A 9,371-nucleotide genomic window follows, 5' to 3' on the forward strand; every position below is an offset into this window, starting at 1 on the left:
AATTTCATTTCCTGTATCAACACACACTTCTGCTTACAAGCCATATAGTAACAGTAACTCAAGCACAGCCAGCTTCTGACTTGGAAGCAGCTCCTGGAACTCACTGACAGAAGCCTTCTGCAGTGCAGGGAGCTCTTGCATCTTCCTGGCTGCCAGGTCATTCACCTCAGCTCCTGCAGCAGCTCCTCTTGCACCTCTCAGGGCAGTTCTGCCAGCAAATCTGATACTTTGAATTTAGTAATTCTGTAATGTTGCTGCATTGTCCAAGCCATTGCATTTTCATTCTAAGGTAGCAGAAAATAACTGTGCTATGTCCCTTATCAGATAAAACAGCACCTCGATGGGAGAGGTGACAATTAGCCTGTATCTGATTTACTACTCTGGTGCTGCCAACTGATTCCCTGAGTGATGAAATAACTGAAAAAGAAGCAGAATCTGTGTTTTGTGTTTTGATTTTAAAACAGATAAATGTTTCTTTAGTTTTCCCTCCTTCCAGTGCTTATCTCCACTGGCTCACTGTAGGGATTATCTGTTTTCCTAACAAAGTCTGTTAGATAATCCCACAGCAGACTGTCACTGTACTGTGCAAATGGTTTTGGTAAATTGTCCAAAAAGCTATATGAAATTATGCTGTGTGATTATTCAAGATATTTTATGGCTCATCATTTTCTTTTACAGCAAGTTAAGAGCTCAAAAGAATCCTTGGTCCCTAGAGGAGTCAAACCAATAATTTCTTTATTTGGGGCTTACTAGAAAAGAATTCTTCCTTGTTTTGAAATAAATGCATCCAAGTGAAACCTCATTAGAAGCTTCCAGTGTCTTCTAGGATTTCACAGAACAAAATGTCCTATTTTCAACACTTTTTCTGAGTTCTAACTTAACTGCAAATTATTTGAACACTGGAAATATTAGCAACACCCTAAAGGTGATGTAAGTCCTCAAATAGTGCTTCAACAGCCCCAGATGAAAAGACAGTTACACTGAATTTATGAATTGTGGTTTGGTTTTCCGGTTTTTACACAGGAAAACCTTGACCATTTATGAAATATGTTAAGATTCTTAACATATTAATTATTTGAGTTAATATTTATTAATTACATAATTGCTGACCGAAGTATATAGCATAAAGTAGTTAAAAAATATATCACTTGCTGCTGTGTCCTTGCCATTACCTTACAGGGAATAGTGGAAATAGTGGCATTTCTATTGTAAAGCACTATCAGAGGCTTGATATGAATAACTGAAAAATCTCTCCCATTTTTGGTTTCAAAAATAAGTAGAACCTCCTCTAAGATTGATATTGTGTTTTATCCACGTGATTACCAAGAAGGCAGCTGATTTCTCTTTCTCCTTAGAACACTCCCCAGAATATTGCAGAGGCTTGTCAGAGACTTCCCCTGTAAACTGCCCAAGGATATTGTGAATAACTTGACTGGTTTTGCTCCGGTTTAGGCATCTCAGTGGTGTTTACAGTTGAGTACTCCATTCCTCTGAATATTGGAAAATATTCTTAATCCAGTAAGAGTTGGCTCACTTTCACTCATCACAGGTATACTTAAAAGGCTTGTTGGTGCTTTGATAAAATTTTTATATTTGGGTGTGCTAGGGCAAATCAGAGAAGGTACTAAAGAGATAAATTTCTAATAGCATCACTTTCTGATTCATTTGTCAAAGATGATTTCCTGCTTTGGCCCAGAACCAATTTCTGTGGATTTTTTTGGCTGTACATATGTGAATTGTTATGATTGGCAGCTCAGTATTAACAGGGGAGAAGCCACAGGATTTACTTGAGGGATCAGGACAGTTTCCCTTAGCTGGGTGATTTATAACAATACACTCTCAGTAGAGATCAAGTTCTGTCATCAGTAAGAAATGGGTAAAAGAAAGATATGTCAAAGCTGAGGAAGTTTGGGCCATGAATATAAATGGGGATTTAAAAAAAAAAGCTTGTATTGATCCTTCATTTAGTTATGGCTAAAGAGGTGAAAAATAATTTTTGAGTATGTGAAGAAAGGAGTATAAATTCCCATTTTTGCACAGTAACTGGTTGTGATTCTAAGAAGTGCAGTAGCAACTGTTTTCCTTTCAGTTAGGGAAAAATCAGGGAAACATTATATATTTTATTAAATACCGTATTTGATCCTCTGTATTCCCTGTGTGGCTTTAAGGCTTTATTTAACTCATGCTGTAGGAATCTCTACTGCAGTTACCAGGGAAACTAAAGGCTTTGAAATTATTAATGAGTTTACTTCAGTATCATTTTCCTGTTTAGACTGCACAGTGGTCACTCAGAAACATCCAAAACGAGGGCAGACCAAGGCAAAGTCATCAGCTCTCTTCCAGCCTGGGGTGCATTCTCAGCATTTGGGTGCACATTTCTCAGTGTATTTAGCTTTATACATCTCTTGATATGTTCAAAGCTTTAGTCACTCTCAGCTGCAGTTCTTGATATTTGTTACTTTCGCAAATCATCTCTTATTTCTCAGATTGGGAACTCCAAAAATAAGGAACTTGAGCTGTCAAAAGTTTGGTTTAAGCAACTTCGTAGATCCACTGCAGTAAGCAGAGCTTACCCCTGTGCCTTGGGATTGATTTCCCAGAGTGGCAGTGATTTCATCAGAAGAGGTGCTTGGAGTTCCTTCCCTCCTTTGCTACATTAATTCAACATGCCTATACACTCTCACACAAGTATTCAATACCTCTCCTGCCTTAAGCCTCTATAGTCTTACTGAGGAAAAAAAAATAATAATCTTAACCTATTAAATAAAAGACCCTAACAGTTATCAAACAGTTGAGAAGCTTAGTACAATAGGAGGTTGATATGAAAAATTGAGCACTGTTTCTTCTACTGGTTTATCTGCAGAAATAAAACTTGAATTGTCTTATGAAAGCTGAAGTTGCTTATTCATTAGATTTTTTACATGTTTCCGTTTTCTTTTGTTCCCTCTGGCTGCTTGTAGTACCTACATAGCCTCATTCATCTCCCTGAAATGCTTGCTGAACAATTCTTCAACCACTTTCACTGGCAATTTCTACTTCATCTTTTGTTGTGGATGCTGTGGCTAAGCAGCTTTTGCCATACTTGCTTGCACTTGTTTTTCTTATTTATACTAAACTGGTGTCAGGGAGGTGGTAAAGGCAATTACTTTATCAGAAAAAACCAAAGAAAATATAGACAAAACACAAAGTAAGAAAGGATTCTTAATCTGGTGATGCAATGAAATGAAAAACCTGCACCTTCCATTCTTAATTGTTTTGACCTAGGAATTTTTTTGAAGCAGCCTGTGGTCCCTACTTCTACAGCACTATTGTTCAATAGTGTCTTTCCTAATATATTAATACTTTCTTTTCTAGTTCAGCAAATAGCTTCAGCTTCCTGGTATTCCTTGTACTGAGTCACGAAGAACTTGAAGGAGTATCTGAGGAAATACACAAAATCTGTAATATTTCTGTAGGTTTGAGTGGTACAAAGAGGAGGGGGTGCTCAGAATTGTTCTTTAGGTCCCTAGATCCCCCAAATAACCTGCAGGGATATTAAGTGCCTTGGATGGGGTCTGACACATTGACTGCTTATTCTTTACAAGATGCACCAGGTGCTACTGGACATAACTATGGAGTGCACAGCTCTGAATATCTCCTAGAGTCAGGGGCCCAAACTTTTGGCAAAACTGAAAGCAACGTTCATGTCTGTGGCCTGTGAGCCCCTTTTATAACCAAGACCATGATTTAAGAGACCACAATTTCATCTGTGGTCTGAAGGGTGACAAGCCTCAATCTCCCAGCTTAGAAGAGGAGGACGCTCTAGGCTGTGCTGGTTGCCTCCACAACTATTCCCATGAAAGCTGTTCTGCCTGACTTCCCAGCTGGAGGGTGTTTCTCCTATGTCTGGGCCTGAACTCATGAGCCACACATCTTTAAAATCTATAAATAATCACCAATTACAAATACTGAAATAAAGCTTGGAAGAAGGGCAAGAAGCCAAACCTGTTGGTTTTTCAGAGAATGCAGTGACTGTCTGGCTCTCATCCTTCATGTAGGGCAGAGCAGCTTCAGCAGAAGGGTGTGAGAGCTCCCCTTCTCCACGGCAGAGCAGCCCAGTGACCACACTGCAGAACTGTGGTAAAATGGACCTGAAGCTCCTGGAAAAAAAGGTGATGTGGCCTTGTCTATGATACCACAATCACTGTGTGCAGTTAAAATGACAGCACAGCTACTGGAATGGGGGTCATGGTAAGTGCTCCTTCATTCAATTAACTAATGGCAGAGCTGCTGTGTCTGGTGTGGATTCTGATAGCTTTTGTGTCTGGTGTATGTTTCAGTTGACAAAGATCAGAAATGCTCTAGGGAAGCCCCTAAAATATGTGGTTTCTTCAACTGCCAGTTTATTATTTTTGCCCAGTTTTTTTGCTTCAATCTGAAACTTGACATAGACTGTGGTTTTTTGCACGCATACTTTTCCTTGTTAGCTGGGGTTTGCATTTGTATGCTTTTCCCATTCTTCCTCTATTTTATTTCACTGTAAGGGAAATTACAGGGCATTTGTGTAACATGCTGCAGTATACCAGTGTATTGGATTAGTTCTATGAATTCCAATGGTGGTGAAAGGAAAGATATTAATTTCTTTTATTTTATTTTTTTTTTCTTTTAATTGCTCTTAGATACAGATAAATGAGAAGTCCTTCTGTTAACAAGATGAATACTGTTGTGCACTGCCTATCCCAAACTACTGCTGAGGGATCTGTGCATTTGTGGTGTTCACAGACTACTTGAAAACTAAGGGAAGGCATAAGAGGTTTTCTTAGTGTCTTCTCCTCCATCTATAGGCCAGGCAGCTGCCAGCTGCAGGTGGAAATGCTTGCTCAGAGCTCCAGGACATAAGTGTGATTGGCTGTGAGGGGATATACTAATGGGAGAATGGTAGACTTCATGTGGAGAAAGAGCTCCTCTCCATAGGATAGTTCCCTCCAGAAGCAGACAAGCAAGTGAGCAAACAGCTTGTGATACATCATCATGATTGCCACTTAAACATGAGAAAAGCAGATTTTCTTCAAGTGTTTCACACCTTAAGCAATTTCCACCTGCAAATGTGCCCAGACAGTGTTCACCATGAGCAGGAGATTATATGCTTTTCAACCCAAACACAGGATTGTTTCCTCTGCTATGTCTAGATTGGAGACAGATCAAAAGCAAGATGGACTTTGAATGGGTGTTAAGATATAAAGATTTCAAGTTAGTTCCTGTTTTACTCTTCCCACGTGTTCTAAGTATTCCTGAAGAGTTTTCCAACAAGATCTGCAAGATCATAACTTGGGAGGAAGCCTAGTTTCTATGGAGCTGTCTCTGGCTTTTGCTGGGCTATAGGCAAACATACCAAGCAATAACATGCTAAAAGTACTCTGCCTTTGAACCCAAAGCTGATTATCTTGTAGCTGAGGCCAAAATAAGGGAAAAGGGACTAGAGAGGCTTAAGCTTTGAAAACTTGGTTCAAGTTCTTCTGCTGCTACAGTCCAAATTTGCAATAATTAAATGTGATTTCTATTTCTGGTCTTGGTTTTGCATTTGTGGAAACAAAAAAAAGTCTTCTTACTGTCTTGTCTCAGACATAAAATCTGCCAAGGTTCATGACATACCCAAATGCCACATGGTGAAGGACGTAGTGTGGCCTTCACTAGTACCCTTTCAGCTACCTCACTGCCCCTAGGAAAAATAGTGACATTAATTACTGATATTTTACTAATATTATTGGGTTCCAAAATTAGCTGTAGACTGCACAGCACCGTATTTACTTAGAAGTGATACTTCCCCTCAATGCAGAGAAATCAAAAGCACAAGTTCTCCTTTTCAACTCACTTTCCTCTTTATAATGTGTCACAGCACAAACAATGTGTGTGAAAAAGAGAACTAAGTGAGGCCGTACATTTTTACTGTTTGGTGCTTCTTATGTAGCTATTGCTTAGGCATGCTTTCCATAGCTAAGGCATGTCTTTTCTTTTGGACCTTGAAAACATTACCATGACAATCCATAAGAGAGATACAGTTGCTATGAAACATCTGTCTTATCTGCAAAAACTGCATGGGAGTTAAAGAGAATCCATAGAACAGGAAGGGAAGTCATGCAGTAAAGCAAATTAGTGAACTACTGATATCTATATATTGTACAGCTTGAATCACTATATTCAGAAAATAGGGAAATTTGTTAAATAGACTTCCCAGTCTATGAGAAATTGCTCAACCAGCAGTACCTCAGAGCTATTCACCCTGGATAGAAGGAATCCCAAAGAAAAGTTCTGCTATGGAAACCAGTTTTTGGCCAGAGAGGCCAAAGACAGTAGCTGACTAGAAAACCAGAGCTCAGATATAGAGCCAACATAAAAGGAATTTTCAAGGAAGCACAGTTCCTTGTTCATAGTACAGTATCAAAATCCATAGGGACTTGGCAGCAATGTCCATGAGCATTAGAGAACATGGCCCTCAGTGAATAAGCACCAGCCCATTCCTGAACCGTGCAAGGCAGAACTGCAGGAACTTACTTTGGACAAGTCTCAGGAGCCCTCAGTTACCAAATTTGTGCCTTCCATTGTGCATACACACTCACATAGCATTTCCTCAGCAACTCCACCAAGGTTTGCGGCTCTTTATGCAAACGTTCCTATGTCTATTATGAAACTGATTTCCTGTAGGAAAGTAGAACTGTGATATTTTGGAAGATGTTTTGAACATAAAAGCTCTGCCTTTTAGAGTGCAGGGGTGTGTTTTTTTCTCTAGAGCTTGTTTTAAAATGTGTCGGATCAAACCTTTCCTTACTTCCTCACCTCAGAAACTAGCTGTGCTTCAAAGTCCTCCAGCATCCTTCCACACCTACATTTCCAGTATCATCTACCATATTTCTTCCCAAATGCTATGACGAGCCTCAGTAGCGCAGCATGAACACTACAGGTGAGGCACACCAAGATAATACACTGCATTGCTGCTGGTCACACTTGCATCTTCCGCAGAAGGTCATTTTCTTAAGTGAAGTTAGGAATTCAAAAGGTTCAGAATTTCCAGTCTAGTAGAGGCAAAGACATTATGGCCTCAAATATTTGTGGTCATTCAGAGTCTCTCTGGACTTTGGATATGCATTCTCAGAGAGCTGACGGAGCAAGACTCAAAAGGAGAGAAAGACTGAGCATGCAGACTAATTAGCATGAGAAATGAGGGAATCTTTTAACTAATAGAAGATAGAATACTAATTAATAAGAAACCTATGTAACTTGTAGCCAATGAACATTAATGCCTTTGTTTGCCAAAATGTATTAATAAAGAAAAGTTCTAATAGCTGTGGTGCTGGTTTTGTGAATTTGCCACCCAGCCTCCCTTTCTGTGCAGAACTGCAGATAAATCAAATACCTTGACTCTGTGTGGGGTTGGCCTCTCCCACACCAGATGAAACAAAACATTTTGGGACAACAAAGGCATGGATGAAAATACAGGAGGAAATCCTCAGGATACAAATTAAGATAGTTAATGTGAGGGCAAAATACTGACCTCTATCATCACATGCATTCAAATTAATGCCAGGAATTCATCTTTTAAGTGTAGAAAACCATAGAAAATGGCCTAGTATCAGTTATGCTGGTTCTTCCAATACTACTGTGCATATTCTGTCCCCTCCTTTGGTAGTAGGGTAGTGTCCCAGTTAACATCAAAGCAAAGAAGCTTATGGTCACCTTAGGCAGTTCACAGATGTCTCCTAGCCTCTCTTTTTCCAGTCTGCATTTCCTTCTAAGACCACCTTTATAGACTGCTCCATTAGGTGAACCATGATTTGCTCCAGCAATTCCTTTCTGCTCTTTCCAAGCAGCTATGAGTGTTGTACAAAAATTACAGTCAACCAGTGTTTGCTCCAAATGTGCACTGGAATTAGAGTAGTAAGCTGAACTCTTGTTCCCCAAACTGTTGTTCTTGATGTGTATAGAGATTGCCTCATGGATTTCAGCCTCAGAAGCTGGTAAAGAAATCTGTTTGCCGGGCTGCTGAAGGAGTTTATCATTTGAGGGGTTGTGCTGCACATTAGAATAGGGCTAACAAACAACCCTCTGAAATTTTGTTTGATTTTCTTATGCAGTGATTGTTTTATTGTCTCCTATCAAAACAGAGCACTAAACCAGAGAATCTGTATTTGTGCAGCCTTTCATTATTTTCTGCTCTGAATGCTGTTATTCTGAGATGTTGCTTTTTTTCTAAGGTGCACAGAGGAATTCCAACACAGCCTGGATGTGAGAGAGCCTGAAGAGGCTGGTGTCCTGCAGCACAGATCAGGCCCCATGTCTGTAAATACCAGGAGGAGATCAGCTGCTCCCAGGAGGGAAACAGCTTTGTCTCTTCTCAGTGTGCATGTTTCCATGGAACCTGATGGAAGTGGATCTCCTCTGCAAAGACAAAAGTCTTACACAGGTGGGCAGCTGCTTTGCTCATAGGAGCTGCTGCCTTGTGCAGAAGCCATTTCTTGTTGGCAGCTGGTTAAAATCTCGCCTTACTGAAGCAGGGAGTCTGGGTGTCATTGTATTCATCAAATCCTATTTCCCTACCCCTTCAGACTCTGGTGGAACTTTTCTTAAAAGCTATAACCAATGGAATAATACTACAAAAAGTATTTGTTCATTCTAGAGTACAGTCTCTTTTATAATTAATTTCTAATTTGTGTAGGTCAATGCATGAAAACTAAGCAAGTAATCTTGCAGATCACCACAGAAGCAGCTATAGGCATCATGAGAGGAACACTCATGAATGAACTTGGTTTTCAAAAGGTTGTTTGTCTTTCACAGGTAGGCATGGCAAGGTAAGTGAAGATTAGATGAATAAACATTCTGTCGGATGCTGCTACATTGTGAACACCATGTGTAAGCCCGACAAGCTCCTGTTTCATAGAACATCCTACTTGTCATTTTCAGCCAATGGCAAGAGACTCTTGCATGAGAGGCAAAACTAATTTTGCATTGGTAGATTCTGTGAACATGGGAAAGACACTTTCACTTCTGTTACACCAAGTGGAGCTGCAGGGTAAGTGCCCACATGCTGCTGGCTTTATTCTTACTGATGGACTGTTTAAGAGCATGGCTTTGGAACAGATTTGAACTGCAATGAAACAGGAGTTGAAGAATTGGGGAGCAATAGAAATTGTTACTGTCAGCTCTCATCCAGTTCTGGCTTCCAACCAAATAAATTGATCTTTTCCTAATTAGGGACAAGATCAAGCTCTTCTTAGCAGGGACAAGTAACTAGTAAAGGTAACACTGCTTGTTATACTGGGGCTGCTAGAAGGGAGGTTCTTCTTAATTTTCCTCTTTGGAATTCCCCCTCTGAGTGTTCTGATTCTTGTTATTTCCTC

This window comes from Aphelocoma coerulescens, chromosome 14 (assembly GCF_041296385.1).
Source record: "Aphelocoma coerulescens isolate FSJ_1873_10779 chromosome 14, UR_Acoe_1.0, whole genome shotgun sequence".
NCBI lineage: Eukaryota > Metazoa > Chordata > Aves > Passeriformes > Corvidae > Aphelocoma > Aphelocoma coerulescens.